This window comes from Varanus komodoensis, unplaced genomic scaffold (assembly GCF_004798865.1).
Source record: "Varanus komodoensis strain SLA01 unplaced genomic scaffold, ASM479886v1 scaffold106, whole genome shotgun sequence".
Taxonomy (NCBI): Eukaryota; Metazoa; Chordata; class Lepidosauria; order Squamata; family Varanidae; genus Varanus; species Varanus komodoensis.
Genome location: NW_025335301.1, coordinates 848,588 through 863,931, shown reverse-complemented (window position 1 = coordinate 863,931; position 15,344 = coordinate 848,588).

The following is a 15,344-nucleotide window of genomic DNA, read 5'->3' as shown; positions in this document are numbered from 1 at the left end:
TGGAGAGGGAGAGATTTCTTTCTTCAGGTGCAACAACAGGATCATCCCAGGAGGACTGTATTAGGAAAAAAAGGCAGGACCACTTCACACAGTGCAGAGTTGATGGAATGCACTTCCACAGGATGCTGGGATGGCCGCCAATTTGGATGGCCTGAAAAAGGGACAAGAGAGGAGTAGAAGTCATGGAGCAGACACTGCAGGGCCTGCTGGTCCCACTGGCTGGATGCTCCCTCCGGCATCCGTAGTGGCGCATCTGTGGGTGGAAGGGGCTCTGTGCTCATGTCCTGCTTGTAGGTTACTAGATTTTCATTTGTAATCTAAAAACGCGGTGCAGCTTTGGAAGCTGAACTGGGGCTGCAGCATCTGGTCAGCAGGAGGTCAGTCCAAGAAGGTGCAATCCTATGCATGTTTGGACAGGGAGAAAAGAAAACCGCTGGAGCATTCCAGGAGTTATCAACCTTTTTCTGTCTAAACACGCAGGATCGCACCTTTAATGCATAGCTGCAATGGTGTGTAGCTCTTGCGCATTTAGTGCCAGGATCCCTTCCAGTGGCTTGGGAACAGCTGCTAAAATACATGGAAAACATGCAGTTAGAGCAGTTAGTCAGAACCATGGGCATTTCCAGTGTCCAGTGGCAAAGTTATACTGTCGCCATTTTTCCAGAAAGGACCCAACAGCCAACAACTCTGACCCCTTCCTGGACCCCAAAGCCGGGTCAGGTAGGAAGAGCCCGTTGCTGCAGCCTTTGCCAGCCAGGTGCCTGCCGGCCCCATCATGTCCAGCCTGTCAGGCCACTGGCTAAGTCCTGGGTCTGCCTGACCCACTGGGAGGGCACTGGGGTGAGGAAAGCAACTGCCCTGCTGCTGGCGTGTGCCGTCATCTCTGACTTATGGCGGCCCCTCCAAAATGCCTAGCCCACGACAGCCCCGCTCAGCTTGTGCAAGCTCAGGGGTGCGGCTTCCGTTGGGAGAGGCCAGCTGGTTTGATGCTACTTCTGCCTTGGACTTCTCTTAGCAGGGTCGTCTTCTCCGGCGAGTCTGGCCTTCTCATGACGTCTGAAGCAGGGCAGCCTCAGTGTTGTTATTTTTGCCTCTAGGGAAAGCTCTGGCTTGACTTGATCCAGGACCCCCTTGTCCATCCTCTGTCAGCCCATGGTATCATTCCAAAGAGACCAGGTGGCGGTGGGTGTTTCAGAGGTTCAGAGCGCGTGCCTGCCTCCCCGTGCGGCATAATTCACTTATGGGATTCATTGCTGTGGCTGCGCAGATGGCCCTCAGAAGAGGATTAAGTTGATGCGCGGGACAGGGATTCGAAGCGGGGCCTCCGCTGCAGGGACACGGCGCTTGAGTGAGTGGATGCTGCGACTAGTGGGATGCCCTGCGCAGAGGCTCCCTGGAGGACTCGCTGGCAGCGGCCTTTCCCCAGCCAGGAGTCCTCCAGATGCCTGGGATGCACTCCCAGCATTCCTGGCCATCAGCGGGGCTGGGCAGGTTGCAGTCCAAGCACCCAGCAGGCGCTGGGCTGGCGGAGGCTGTTGGTCAAGTTCTGCTCAGGGTGGTGACTTGCACCTTGCACCAAAAAAGATAATGCATCACCCAATGTGGGAGAGGGAGTAATTTGCAGGGACCCGTGCTGACACGTGTGTCAATGCGAATTTAGAGACAGCTGCTTGAATCGGAATAGAAATGCAACCCATCTCACCATGGTGGGAAGAAGACAGCCAGTTCAGCACATGTGTTGCAGAAGGCCGGGCCCTATACTATTTATTATTAGATTTATATCCTACCTTTTTCTTTTTTAAAGAACTCAGAGTGGATTATATCATTCTCCCCCTGCTGCTCTCATTCTTGTCCCATAACAACAACCCTGTGAGGCAGGCTGAGCTGAGAGTATGTGTCTGGCCCAAAGTCACCCAGTGGGCTCCCTGGCTGAGCAGGGACCAGAACCCGGATCGCCCGAGTCCCAGTCCTTCACCCTTGACCATGAAACCACACCAGCTCTCAGTATCTGCCACTGTTCCTCCTCTCCCATCCACAACTAAATGAGAAGTCCCTTATGCATATTCTGCAGAAGGTGTGCAAGAGACCATGGCTGCCTCTCCAGAGCGAGCCCATTGAGAAGGAGAGGCTGCAGTCACAGGCCGGTCCTGCTTCCCACCCAACGGCCTCTTGCCTGCTTTAGAATCGGGGGCACACGCTTTCGCAGCACCTGAAGAGATTGCAGTGCCGAGCGCTTTCCGGCAACTGACAGGGCTTTTCTGATGCAGCAGGAGTGCCTGTTGGGACTCAGTGTTGGGCTGGGCTGGGCTCTGCCTGGCGGTTGTTTTGCAGGCCAAAAGAAAGGGGCTAGAAGGCGTTGGATGATTGCCACACATGGCTATAGCAGGCAGACTCTGGGAGCCAGTGGCCCCCTATGGGGAAGTGCTGCCCAAGCCTCGCCCAAGGCTGGTCCCAGCCCGTGTGTGGCAGGCGAGCTGCCTCCGGGCACAGGCTCCGCTTTTGGGCTTCAGAGCTTAGGTAGAGACCTCGGCCAGGATTAAGAGTTTAGCTTTTCAGAAACAGATGCTGGGTTTCGCACAACCTTTGCGCCTTCCAGGTGTGTCAGACTGCAGCACTCATCCTTCCCAATCAGCTCACATCTGAGGGGCACCAAGTTAGAGAAGGCTGGTTAGAAAGCAAATCCTGAGCCAGGTCTCAGTGAGTTGCTTCTGATTTTCCTAGAAGTTCCAGATTCCATCCTTTCCTTCATGCAGGACCCACTGTGCACCTATGCTTGCTATTTCAAAAATGAGATCTTAGACTCAGCAGATGGGGGAAGCTAACCAAGGCTATAACGACACAGAGCTCTGGTCAGCAGCACAGAGGCAGCTTGGAAGGAAGTGATGCACATATGCCAGCTGGTCAGGGTCAGGGACGTGGCACCGGGACCCGGCAGTCAAGCCAGTGTCCAAACATCAGTCCTGCCCAACTGTCCAAAGGCAGAGCCAGGAGCAACAGACACGAGGCAACGCACAGTCCACTAGACCATAACATAGTGAAGACAGAAACATAGAAACCAGAGCGAGTCAGAAGGGTCTCCCGGGCCATCTAGTCTGACCTCCGGCACCAGCCAGCTCTGCTCACGACATGCCCACCATGTGCACGTTCAGCCTATCCTTGAACACCCGCACCGGTGGCATTTGTCCTCTTGACCACCACATCACACTAACCTGTACTTATGACAGCTATTCCTATGCCCCAAGTGCAAGACCGAGCACTTATCCACATTGAACGCCATCCTGTTGTCTCCTGCCCACTTCCATAGTCTGTCCAGATCCTTTTGGATCTGGAGTACCTGCTCCTCAGTTGTGGCCACTGCTGAATTTGATCAGCAGACTGTTTACCCCTTCTTCCATGTCGTTAATGAAAAGATTAAACAGGATCGACCCCAGGACAGAGCCCTGGGGGACCCCGCTTGTCACTGGCCGCCATCCGGATGATTCCCCGCTAATGGTTATCTTCTGCTTTCGGTCAGTCAACCATGCCCTAATCCACCGGACAGTGCTTTGGTGTATCCCAAAACTCCTCAGTTTCTCCACCAGGATATCATGGGCACTTTGTCAAAGGCCTTGCTGAAATCCAGGTAAACCACATCCACTGCATCCCTTCCATCTAGCCATCGCGAAACCTTGTCATAGAATTCCACAAGGTTTGTCTGGCAGCACCTGTTTTTGCGGAAGCCGTGTTGTGTGGCTGTCAGCCTCCCTTCCCTATCTAGCATCACTAGATCTCTCTCTATTATGAGACTTTCCATTGTTTTTCCTACAATGGACATAAGGCTAACCGGTCTGTAATTCCCCATGTCCCTTCTACTACCCTTTTTGAAAATTGGGACCACTGATGCCACCCTCAGTCCTCTGGAACATCACCCGTTCTCCACGAGGTCTCAAAAATGGAGGCCAGCGGGCATGAGAGAACCCCTGCCAACTCTCTAAGTACTCTCGGGTGTAACCTGTCAGGGCCTGGTGCCTTTGTAATGTCCAATGCCCTGAGGAGCCCCTCGACTTCAAGGGGGGTGATTCTAATCTGTGCCCCTAAGTCCCCAGCCTCATCTAATCTCCTATGCGGATATCCCCTGTGCTGCTTTGGGGAGAACACAGAGGCAAAATAGTCATTTAGCATTTGTGTCTGTCCCCTCATATCAGTCACTGGATCTCCTTCCTCCTTATTTAGTGGTCCCACCACTTGTCTCCCCTTCCTCTTCCTATTTACATGCTGAAAGAAGCCCTTTTTGTTGCTCTTGATATTCTTGGCAAGTCTCAGCTCGTAATCAGCCTTAGCCTTGCGTAGAATCCTTCTGCAACGGGCCTCCTCCTCCCAGTATACCCTTTTGTCTATTTGCCCCAGTACCCATTTCCTATGGAGGTTCCTCTTTCGTCTAATCCCTCTAACCACCTCCTTTTGCATCCATGGTGGCGCTCTCCTCCGCCTCCCCACCTTACTGACTAGAGGTATCGTCAAGGCTTGAGCCTCCAAAGCCTCCCTTTTGAGTGCCATCCACCCCTCCTCAACTTGCTTACCTTCCAGTAACCTATCCCAGGAGACTTTCCCCAGTCTGGCCTTCAGTTGACCAAAGTTGGCCCTCTTGAAGTCCCAGCTTCTAGTGCTTGACCTGCTGCCTGTCTGCAGTCCCCTGATCTCAAAACAAAGGATGGAGTGATCACTCACATCCAGAGTTCCCCTAATCTGTACTTCATCTATCAGCTCCTCCCTATTGGTCAAGACCAAATCAAGGATGTTTCCCCCCCTCGTCGCCTCTTGGACCCTCTGTGTGAAAAACGCTCCCTCTGTAGCTTCTAGGAAGCGACATGACCTGGCTGTCACCGCCGAGTGAGTCTCCCAACTAATATCCGGGAGATTGAAATCTCCCATAATTACTGTGTCTCTCCCCCGAGATACCCTTAGAATCTGACCTGTCAGGACATCATCCAGGGTCTCAAGTTGACCTGGAGGGCGATAACATACCCCCACTGTCAGGTCTCTTTCCCTGTCAAAACCCCTAAGTTTCACCCAGACTGCCTCTGCTGAATCCCCATCTGTGCTGCATTCTATCTCACTGCATCCTGTCCCTTCCCTGACATATAAAGCCATGCCCCCACCTCTCTTTCCCTTCCTGTCCTTTCTAAAAAGGTGATACCCTTCTATGTTCACATTCCAGACTTGCCTTTCATCCCACCAGGTTTCCATGATCCCCACCAGGTCGGACCCTCCCATTCCCAGGAGAGCTTCAAGCTCTTCCTGCTTATTACCCGTGCTCCTAGCATTGGTGTACATGCACCTCAACTCCTTCCCACCGCTTCCTTTCCTTGGAGTTCCCAGCCTCCTCCTCCCTCCCATCCTCCCTGATACCTGGCCCCTCTCTGTAGGAGTCCTGTCAGTCCCTGCAGTATCTCGAAAACCCTGCTCCCAGAGCCCTGATCCTCCCCCCACACTTGTCCAGTGCAGACACGTTACTGGGGGGCCTGAACCCCCCCCCCCCGGCCCAGTTTAAAGTCTTCCGGACGAAGCTCGCTAGAGCATCTCCAAAGGGCCTTTTCCCCATCCTCATGAGGTGCAACCCGTCCCTTGCCAGAAGTCCATTGGCAAGAAACCGAGTGCCGTGGTCGAGGAACCCGAAGCGTTCCTTCTGGCACCACACCCTGAGCCAGTCGTTCACTTCGGAGGCCCTCCTGTCCCTGCCTGGCCCAAATCCCCGGACAGGTAAGATTGACGAGAAGGCCACGTGGGCCTTCAGCTCCCTGAGTGTCTTCCCCAAGACAGGCCACAAGTCAGCAGCCATGGAGCCACACAAGCAGGAGGACATACCAGGGACTGAAGCAGAGCAAGGCCCAGCTAGCAAAAAACCAGAAATAAAAGGCACAGCAACAAATCAAGAAAACTCCATTGCTGAGGCAGTTTCTGCAGGGAAGAGCGAGTTCTTATATACAGTGGTACCTCAGCTCACGAACGCCTCAGTTCATGACCAAATTGGGTCGCGAACAAAAATTCTATAAAAAAATTGATTCAGGTTGTGAACTCCACATTGGGTGGCAGCCATGATCGCGGCCATCTTCCCCCCGCCACTCCGAGTGGGGAGATGGTTGTGATCGTGCTGGGGGCGGGGGGGGGGGGGAGATGGCCGAGATTGCACCCATCTTTCCTGCAGGAGTGCAACTGCGATATTAGCCATCTCTCCCCCGCCACATGATCATGCCCGTCTCCCCCCACCAGTGCGCTCGCATTTGCGCCCGTCTCTCCCTCCCCCAGCACACAGGGATGATGGACACATGCAGGGATGATGGGCGCTATCATGGTTGTGCTGGGAGGCGGGGGCAGGGAGATGGCCGCGATCTTTGTTGTTCTTTGTCATTTTGCTTCACATTTTTCTGATTAAAAAAAATAGTTACAGAACAGATTAACCTTATTTACATTGACCCTTATGGGGAAATTTGACTTGGCTCATGACCAATTTGGGTCACGACCAGAGTCCTGCAACGAATTAAGTTCATGAGCCAAGGTGCCACTGTAGCTCTTCCCCCAGGACTTCCAGGCAGTGGTGGTGAGGGTCCCGGCAGCTGCGTAGATTGCGGGAGTAATCCTGCAACTACCTGGGCTGCTATTCCTGTGCCCAGCCAGCAGATGGAGCCCTGACGCTGCCTCAGTTCCTGACAGAGTTAAACACTAGTGTGAGTTCAGCGGCTCCTCCTGGTCTTCGGCTAGTAGGTAAGCTAGTTTTTCAGATGAGCTGCTCCAGTAGTAAAAGAAGCTGCTGAGTGAGCAGAAGGCCAGCAGGGGTGTGAGAGCTCTTTTGGGTCTTGCAGGTGTCATGCAAATGGCTGTTGGACACTGGCCACGAGTGTGTGCTTGGCGCAGTGAGCCTGCGGCCTTCAGGGAAGCAGCTTTTCTCCTTTGAGGCCAAGCTTGTGCACAAGCCCTTCTTGGGCGTGATGGTGGTATCCCAATCCTGAGGCGACAGCTCCTCTGTTACCATGGAGAAGGAAGGTCCCCCGGAATGGGGCGCCGCTCTGAGGAAGAGGAAAACGCCTGATTCCCTTGCCCCAAGCCAGGGGGCTGCTTCATGGAGGGAGCTGTGATTGCTGGGGCACGGCATGTTGCTTGTCAGAGCAAATTTTGTGCACAACACTTGCTGTGGCAGTGAGCTGGGGCCTCCTGGCCCACAGCCTGCAAGCCTCTGAGGACAGCTGCTGCAGGCCGAGAGCAGCAGGCTCCTTCCTTCTGCCCCAGGCGTGGACTTCCGGACCGTCTGCTCTGGGCACAGGGCACTGAACTAGGTGGCTCTGGAAGCTGATCTCGCGGGTCTCCTTGCTGCCGTTCTGTGTGACTGGAGCACGTGTTGAACTGCCCCATAACTGTGTGTGGAGGGGCCTCTTCCCCACCCGGACACCACACGTCGCCGGCCCGCATGCTTTCCCATCACCACAGAAAGACCTTTGAGGTACCAGGCCCTCAGTGCCCCTTGTTTCGCAGGCAGGAGATAACACATCGCTTCGGAGTAGCCAGAGGTGACTGTTAGTGCTCTGTCGTGTGAGATGCTCCAGAGGTAGTCTTTTACAAATCTGGCTGGCTTTTGAGGAGCCAGAACAAACCGCCTTGGTGAAATACCGGCTTATGAGTGCACATGATGAGTACGTGTGAGCGCATCCCCTACAGCCACGGTTCCTGAGAGGAAGCCTTGCCAGGCCGCCGCCAAGCTTATGCCTATCACTGCTCTTCCTCCACGCCTGAAGTCGTGTCCTTTTGCCCCCCCCCCCCCCCCCTTTCTTCCCTCAAATCAGGCAGTGTGGCACCTCTGTCCTTGGAAGCTGGTATCCACCAGCCCTCCAGGCTGCTAAGCAAAGCTCATAAGCTCCCTGGGCCTGTCACCCCAGCGGAAGAGGCGAGGGTGCGTGTTTCCTTGGAGCAGTTATGTAAGCAACTGGAGCGTGTCTGCTAGCCAGGACGTGAAGGAACAGCCGGCCCCTGCTTCACTCTGTGGCCTCTCTCTGGAAGCCTGTGCACAAATGGGAGGTGACAGGGTGGAAAGGGACCTGCTGGAGGTCACAGACGCTGCTCCAACCATCTCCTGGGCATCTGGCCAAGTGGATTTTGGCTGAGGGTGGACCGTCTTCCCGTCCGCCTCTGAGCCTCATGCACATTCTGCTTGGTTCGACATATGATGCGCAGGTTCATGTGGGACCAGGCAGCCACCTCCCTGGGAGATCCAGCCACCCGCCCCCTCTGTGCTGAGCTCCACCTCGGAAACATTTTTACTTCAAGATACGTCTCCATCCAACTGAGCTGTTGACGTGATGATAAAGAAGGCGCCTTACCTTTGCTGTGTTGCATTTTTTGTTAGGTTTGAAATTGTATTGATTGCTACTGACCATCTGTGAAGGGTTTATGCTTTTGAAATCTGGATGCCAGCTTGGCAGGAGGTGCTCCAAAGGCAGGGTGTTGTTAGTACTGCTGAAGACTCTGGGGGCTTCTATTCGCACCTACCTGGAAGCAGTGCTGGCACATTGGGGCTTCATGTTCCTTTCTGACGGCCTGCCTCTCAGCCGAGGGCCTGGCACAGGCACGGCCCGTGGTTGGAAAGAAGGGAGGTGTCAGTAGGAAGGGGTGCAGCCACTTGGGCAATGCAGAGGGCTGGAGGGCCATGATGGGCTTGAGCCCCTGCTTGGAAAGTGCTTCGGCGTGCAGAAACAAGGCACGTGGCACGTGGAACGTGGCGATGAGAACGTGTCTGCTTCCCTCAGTGCAGCTCTCCGGATCTGAGCTATTAGGAACTCCACCAGGGCTGCAGGTCCTACTGCCGAGTCGTGCACAGACAGACAGGAATGCCTCCCGTAAAGCTGGGAGTGGGCACAGGGCCAACATGCTCTGGGGAGCCTTCTCACTCTCCGCACATGTAGGCTTCTCTTCTTCTAGCTGAATGGGGTTGCCCAGTTTGTGGTAGGCAGGAAACCCCTCTGGGGGTCGCAGTCTGCTTCAGCAATGACAAGTGCCTCGGCACCTAAGATACATGTAGAAACACTTAGCTGATTGGTTACAGGTGAATTTGCATCTGTGATACAAAAACTGGATAAACCTGATTGGCCACAGGTGACAGCAGGATGGATGCACAGGTGAGCAACAGCAGGCCACCTTCAAATTTCTCTGGGTGGAAAAGTTTCTTCTTCTAAATTAGGGTCAGATTTCACATTACAGTTGATCTTCTGACAGGCTTGTTCTGGTTTGAAAGCAGCAATGTCATCCCTCCTTCACAGTCTAGAATCCACGAAGCTGATTGGAGGGAGGTTCAGGACAGCTGAAAAGAAGGGCTTCTTCACACAGCAGTTTGTTCAGCTGTGCAATTCACTTCCATGGGATGCTCTGATGGCCAGCAATTTGGAGCATTTTAAAATGGGACCGGCGAATTCATGCAGAGGAGAAAGCTCCCAGTGGCTCCCAGTCCTGATGGCTAGATGTCCCCCGCCTCCCCATCGGAGGCAGGATGCCTGGGGACACCAGCTGCTGGGAGGGGGCAGTGGCAGGCCTGCCCCACTTATGGCTTTCCATCTGGGGCAGTGGGTTGGCCTCTGTGTGAATGGGCTGCTGGACCAGATGGAGCCTGGGACTGATCCAGCAGGGATCTCCATGCTCTTACGTCTGCCTAATCCAGCTCAGGCCCTCCCTGCAAAAGAGCTGCTGCCGCCCTGGAGGGAACCGAATGCTATTTCCCATCCCAGCTTCCTCTGCAGTCATGCAGCCATGCTCAGCAGGACAGGAGGTGGCCTGGGCGGGGAAGTGAACATCCTCCTCTGCGTAAATGTGCCCCTGCTGCCCCTCCTGCAAAGGGATCTGGCATGGATCAGGAGGCCTGGAAAAAAAAATATGCAGGAGGCTCCTCTCACTCAGAGCGGATCGTTTCAACAGTTGATCCTTCCAGGTATAGGTAGCCATGCTAGTCATGTATCCAGATGCAGCAGTTTTTATTAGGAGTGGCTGCTCTTGACTGTTCCAGAGATTAGAAAGCTGGTGTGGTGTGGTGGCAAGAGGCTGGGCTGGGGACCCAGGAGGTCTGGGCTCCAGTCCCCCCTCGGCTGCAAAGCGATGGGGCCAGCCACTCACTCGCAGTCCAGCCTACCTCCTGGGGTTGTCTTGTGAGGACGAAGTGGCTTGGAGGAGAACTATGTAAGCCACCTTGGATTCTGCACAGAGGAATAAGGTGAGACATGCATGCAATGCAGTAATAAAATAGAAAATAATTCTACATTGCGTACCAGTTGAGCAGTTCTGGAGCACTTGAAAGCATGCACATTTCTGTGGAAGTTGGGCTGGCCGAAGAAAGGGATTGCACAACTGGAGATCAAAAGAAGGAGAACAGTGATGCGCATGTTTCAGGACCTGGATATCCCTTGGTCCCTGCAGTCACTGTCCGTTTGCCATTCCCTGGCTTTTGCAGTATGTGGAAATACCCTGGCTAAGACATAGGAGCTGGCAATAAAAGCTTCAGGCCTAAGCAGGTGGGCATTTTTGGGCTTTGGCTCCCATGCCTAGAATGCGGCCCTTGAGCGCTTCAGCCACACTGAATCCGGCCCCTGTAGTGAACGGGGCTCGGCATCACAGGAAACAGCTGCTTCTGCTGCAGCACATGCAGCAGACTCATGTGGCCGCCACCCTTCTGAGGACCAGAAGCCGGAGCGGCTCCCCCAATCCGATCCCGTGTCCTGCTCAGTACTGGCTGCGCAACAGAGGGCGCAAAGGAGCTCTCAGCATTTCTGGAATGCGCCGGCAGGTGGCAGTGTTAGCTCAACCCTGCCTGGCACGGCACCCAAGGGCAGCGCCGGGCATGACACCTCCTCCTGTCCATCCAGTGGGGCCTGCCCTCATACCCGGGCTTCTCCTCCCACCCTTCCTGGTTGCACATCAGAGATGAACAGCACAGATTTTATTCCTTCTCTGCAGTGGCTGCCAAAAGTAAATCAGTGTGCAAGTTGGCTTGTCTTCTTCATTCAGGGTGTGGCAGAAGACTATGGATTGCTCTGTGGTGTATTACCAGCTGTTTGGAATATTCTTGTGTGTGCACGCTGCTTGCCCTTGGAATGAGCCCCGTGCACAAGAGAGAAGGTGTGTCCTTTCCACCACAGAAATGTAACTTCTCCAACCAACCTGCACGTTCCCTCAGTAGTATGTTAAAACAGCATAAGGATGATTCCAGCCATTCCTAAGCTGGTGCCCTGCAGACGTGTTCTCCATCAAAGCTGACTGGGGATGATAGGAGTCATACTCAGTCACAGTTACCAGTTTTGCCCTGTGGTGGAGGGAAGCATGCATTCCAGAGAGACAGAGCTCAAGGAGTCAGGCTTCAGGCTGGATGCCAGGAAGGACTTCCTGATGGTTGGACCCCTAGGATATGGAATGGGCTTCCCCGGGAGGTGGTGGGGCCCTGTCACTGGGGGCACTCAAGGAAGCATTGGCCATCTGCAGAGCACCAGCTTGAGGAAGGCTGGCCTGCCATGACAGTGCTGAGACCGCTCTGGCCCAGGCTTCAGTGTGCTTCCACTAATGTGTCATGTAGTCTTGCCCCCCTGGGAGGACTGAGCCCCCCAAAATGATGGGGTCCACCATTCATGCGAATAACATTTTCCAAAAGACATCCCCCAAAGAGGGAGAAGGGTGCAACAGTCTTCCAGGCGCAGCGTGTGCCGTGTCTTTGGGGGTGGGGCAGGTTGCCTGCTTTGCTCAGAACCGGGTAGGCGCAGGGGAGGTTGCAGCCGGGTTGGTGAGGAAGGACAGGGGTGAGCTCACGCTGCCCATCTGTCCCCCCTACCCTGGCTCCAGCTGTGCTGCTCCTGAAAAGAAGGTGGTTTCTTCCCTTATTGTTTCCTCTGCCCAGCGGGTTCAGAACATGCCTGGGAATGCCAGGTGGGGCTCCCCAGCACACCCTGGTAGCAGGGGAGTTGGAGAAACGCATGATGCATCCAGGTGGATTTGCACTTCCATGAGCCCCTCCACAGATTCTGCTGTGAACTGGCTTTTTCTGAATCATGCAAGCTTGCTTTTTAGAGGGATTTGGGAAAATGTGCCCATGTCTGCTTGTCCATTTTGTGGGTCTGGAACTCAGCCCTGACCCTCCTGCCTCATTCCCTTGCCCTGTTTCCCCTCTTTTTCAGAATGCCCTTTTATTTGTATACTCTTGCCTCTCCCTTTTCTGCATTTGCAAGAAGACAGTAGCATACAGGAATGACATTTTCCTACATCCTTAAAAAAATAAAGCAATCCCATCAATGAGCTCATGGCCAAACAAAAGATGTCCAACAATCCACAAAGCACAAATGGAGCCGATTTAACCAACTCTGAATGTTCCTTCCCAGTGGAGGCGTCCTGTCAGTCACGGGCAGCTCGGAGGGAGCAGCCCTGCCTGTGCCTATGGGGCGGGGGGGGGGGGGGCTGAGCCAGGATGGTGGCAAGGAGCAGCTTTCCAGGTGCTGGAACAAAGACGCTTGGTGCAGGTGTCCTGGAAACTGTACTATGGTGGGGGAACAAAGAGGTTCCAGCCCACATGCCCTGGGGAAGGCATGATGGCTCAGATCAGTCACAGTTGATGCTGAGGTGCCACTAATGGGCCAACCCAGCAGAGGGTCAGTAGAAGGAGGCAACGCCTAAATTGCAGCTCATGCAGTGGGCAGCCTCTTCCGTCCAGATGAGCTTAGTGGATCCTCATCTTACAGAATTAATTTTTTTCTCAGAGATCACAAGATGCAGAATGGGTGGGGCCTCAAGGTCTCAAGTGCCCCGTTCCCTTTGCTTCACAGAATCATAGAAGAGTGGAGTTGGAAGGGGCCAAGAAGACCATCGGGTCCAATCTCCTGCTGCTGCAGGACACCAAGTCACACCATCCCACACTGATGGCTCTCCAGTTTCGCCTTGAATGCCTCTACTGTGACCCCCACCTCTCCAGGCAGCTAGTGCCACTTCCTCTGACAGAGAGGAAGCTTTTCCTGATGTCCAGCCTGAATCTGGGTTGTCACAGCTTGACTTGATTATTCCGTGTCCCGCACTCTGGCATCAGCAGGAAGAGATCTTGACCTTCCTCTTTGTGACAGCCTTTGAGGGATTTATAGAGGGATATCATGTCCCCACTCAGTCTTCTCTTCCAAAGGCAGAACATGCCCAGTTCCCTCAGTCTCTCCTCACAGGGCAGTGTTTCCAAACCCTGGATCATTTTTGTTGTCCTTCTCTGCACCCTTTCTAATTTTCCTGCATCTTTCTTAAATCTTGGTGCCGAGAACTGGACACAGTATTCCAGGTGAGGTCTGAATAGTGAGGAGTATTCTCGTGATTTAGAAGTGATGCTTCTATTAATACATCCCAAAATAGCATTGGCCCTTTTTGCAGATGCATCGTGTTGTTGGCTCATATTTAGCTTGTTGTCCACAATAACTCCAAGGTCTTTTTCTTTTTCAGTCCACATATTCCCCATCTTGTATCGATGTCTTTGGTTTCTTTTTCCTGCATGGAGGACTTGTCCCTTGTCCCTGTGGAATCTCATTCTGTTGGGTTCAGCATTCAAATTTATCAAGATAACCCTAGATCTTCATTCTCTCTTCCAGGGTATTTGCTATTGCACCCAGTTTTATATCATCTGCAAATGTGATGATCTTTCCTTATACTTCCTCATCCAAATCATTAATCAAGATGTCGAAGAGCACTGGGCCCAGGACTGAACCCTGAGGCATCCCATTAGTTACCTCCATCCAGTTTGAGAAAGTGCCCTTGATGAGCATTGTTTGTCCAATTTATTCAGCAGCCAATTTTGGATCCACCTAATAGTTTTTCTATCTAGTTCACTTTTTGCTCATTTGCTTATCAGACTGTCATGGGGCATTATGCTGAAAGCTTTGCTAGTCGAGGTGGATTATGTGGAAGGTTTGGAAGGTTACCCAGTCAAAAAATGAGAGTAAGTTAGTCTGGTGGGATTCTAGGGGCTGGCCTGCCCTCCCGTGTTCACTCGGGTGCTTTTGGCTCTGCAGGCAGGCCAGTCGGCTCGGCATCTTCTCCACAGCATTTTGCAGGATGCCAGCTTTGCAGGCCACTGCATGCCTGCTCCATGTCAAAGCAGCGGAAATATGAGGGGAGGAGGTGCCAAGCTGGAGACAGAGGAAGCACTCACGGGATGGAAAAAGGCTTGCGTGAGCGGAAACTGCTAACGGAGCACTGAATGGATAACCATCCAGGGCTGGGAGGTTCTGGGGGAAGCCACGCCTTGCCTGTCCTCCAGAGGAGCCCTGGCTTGCCAACTGTGACCCAGGAGGCAGCTCCCTGGACGGGCTGTTCCTGAGGCAGCCCAGCTCCTGGCCCTGGCGCCCTCTGGGGCCATGTGGAGCTGCTTGCAGACTCCACGTTGTGTAGGCAGAGTATTTAACTAGCTGTTTAATGATTGCATATCCTGTTCTATGTATTTTGGGTCTCTCGATCTATCCAGTTTTACTGTCTGGTGTGCCCTTCTGTAGGGGGCAGCAACCCCTTTGCTTGGCTCAGGAGTGGCGAAAGCAGAGATGGTGCAGTGAGCCAGGGCTGGCGGGGTGCGGGGTGGCCCTTTTTAGTGACCAGCACTCAGGATTCCCTGTTGCCTCTGAGCTTGGCTGTAGTCCTCACAAGCAATGGGAGGAAGTGGGTTTCCCAGCAAGCACTGCTCTTCCCTGTGGTAATGCAAAGTTTTTGGAGGCCTGGCAATTGGAGATGAAAGATGGACTTTGGAATCTCTCTTGCTGCTTGCCTGCCTGCCTGCCCGCCTCACTCATTTGCACCCTCCGTCGACTGCGATCGGTGCCAGTTTGCTTCATTGGGCCTGACGTGCTGCTGCTACTCCTTTGGGTTTCGCTCTTTTAAATCATTTAAATGTGTATTGCTAAAGACTTTTCGCTATGCTTTATCAGCTTGCATTTTAGTGTTTGAGTTTTGGGAACCACCCAGCGAGCCAGTGTTAGGTATGACTATCGCAGGAGGCGGTGGGGCTGCGCTGCTCCCTTCCCGTCACTGCCAACAGCGCGGGCAAGGCGGCCGGCGGTGCTCCGCGTCGCAAGCAGAGAAGCGCTGGCTCGGGGGCGGCACTCGGCGCCGTCGGCTGCCGGAGGAAGCGCGCCCGGGCGCCCCCGGACCCTGCCAGCGGCCGCTGCCTTTGCCGGCTGCCCGCGGCGCGCCCCCCTCCTGCGACGCGGGAGGCGCACGTGCCTCCTCGCCCGCCGCCGCGGTGCAGCGAGAGAATGGTACGCTCCAGCGGCCTTCCTCTCCTCGGGAGGCGAGTGGTAGCTCCCTCCCGCTCCGCTCCCCGCGGCCGGCTC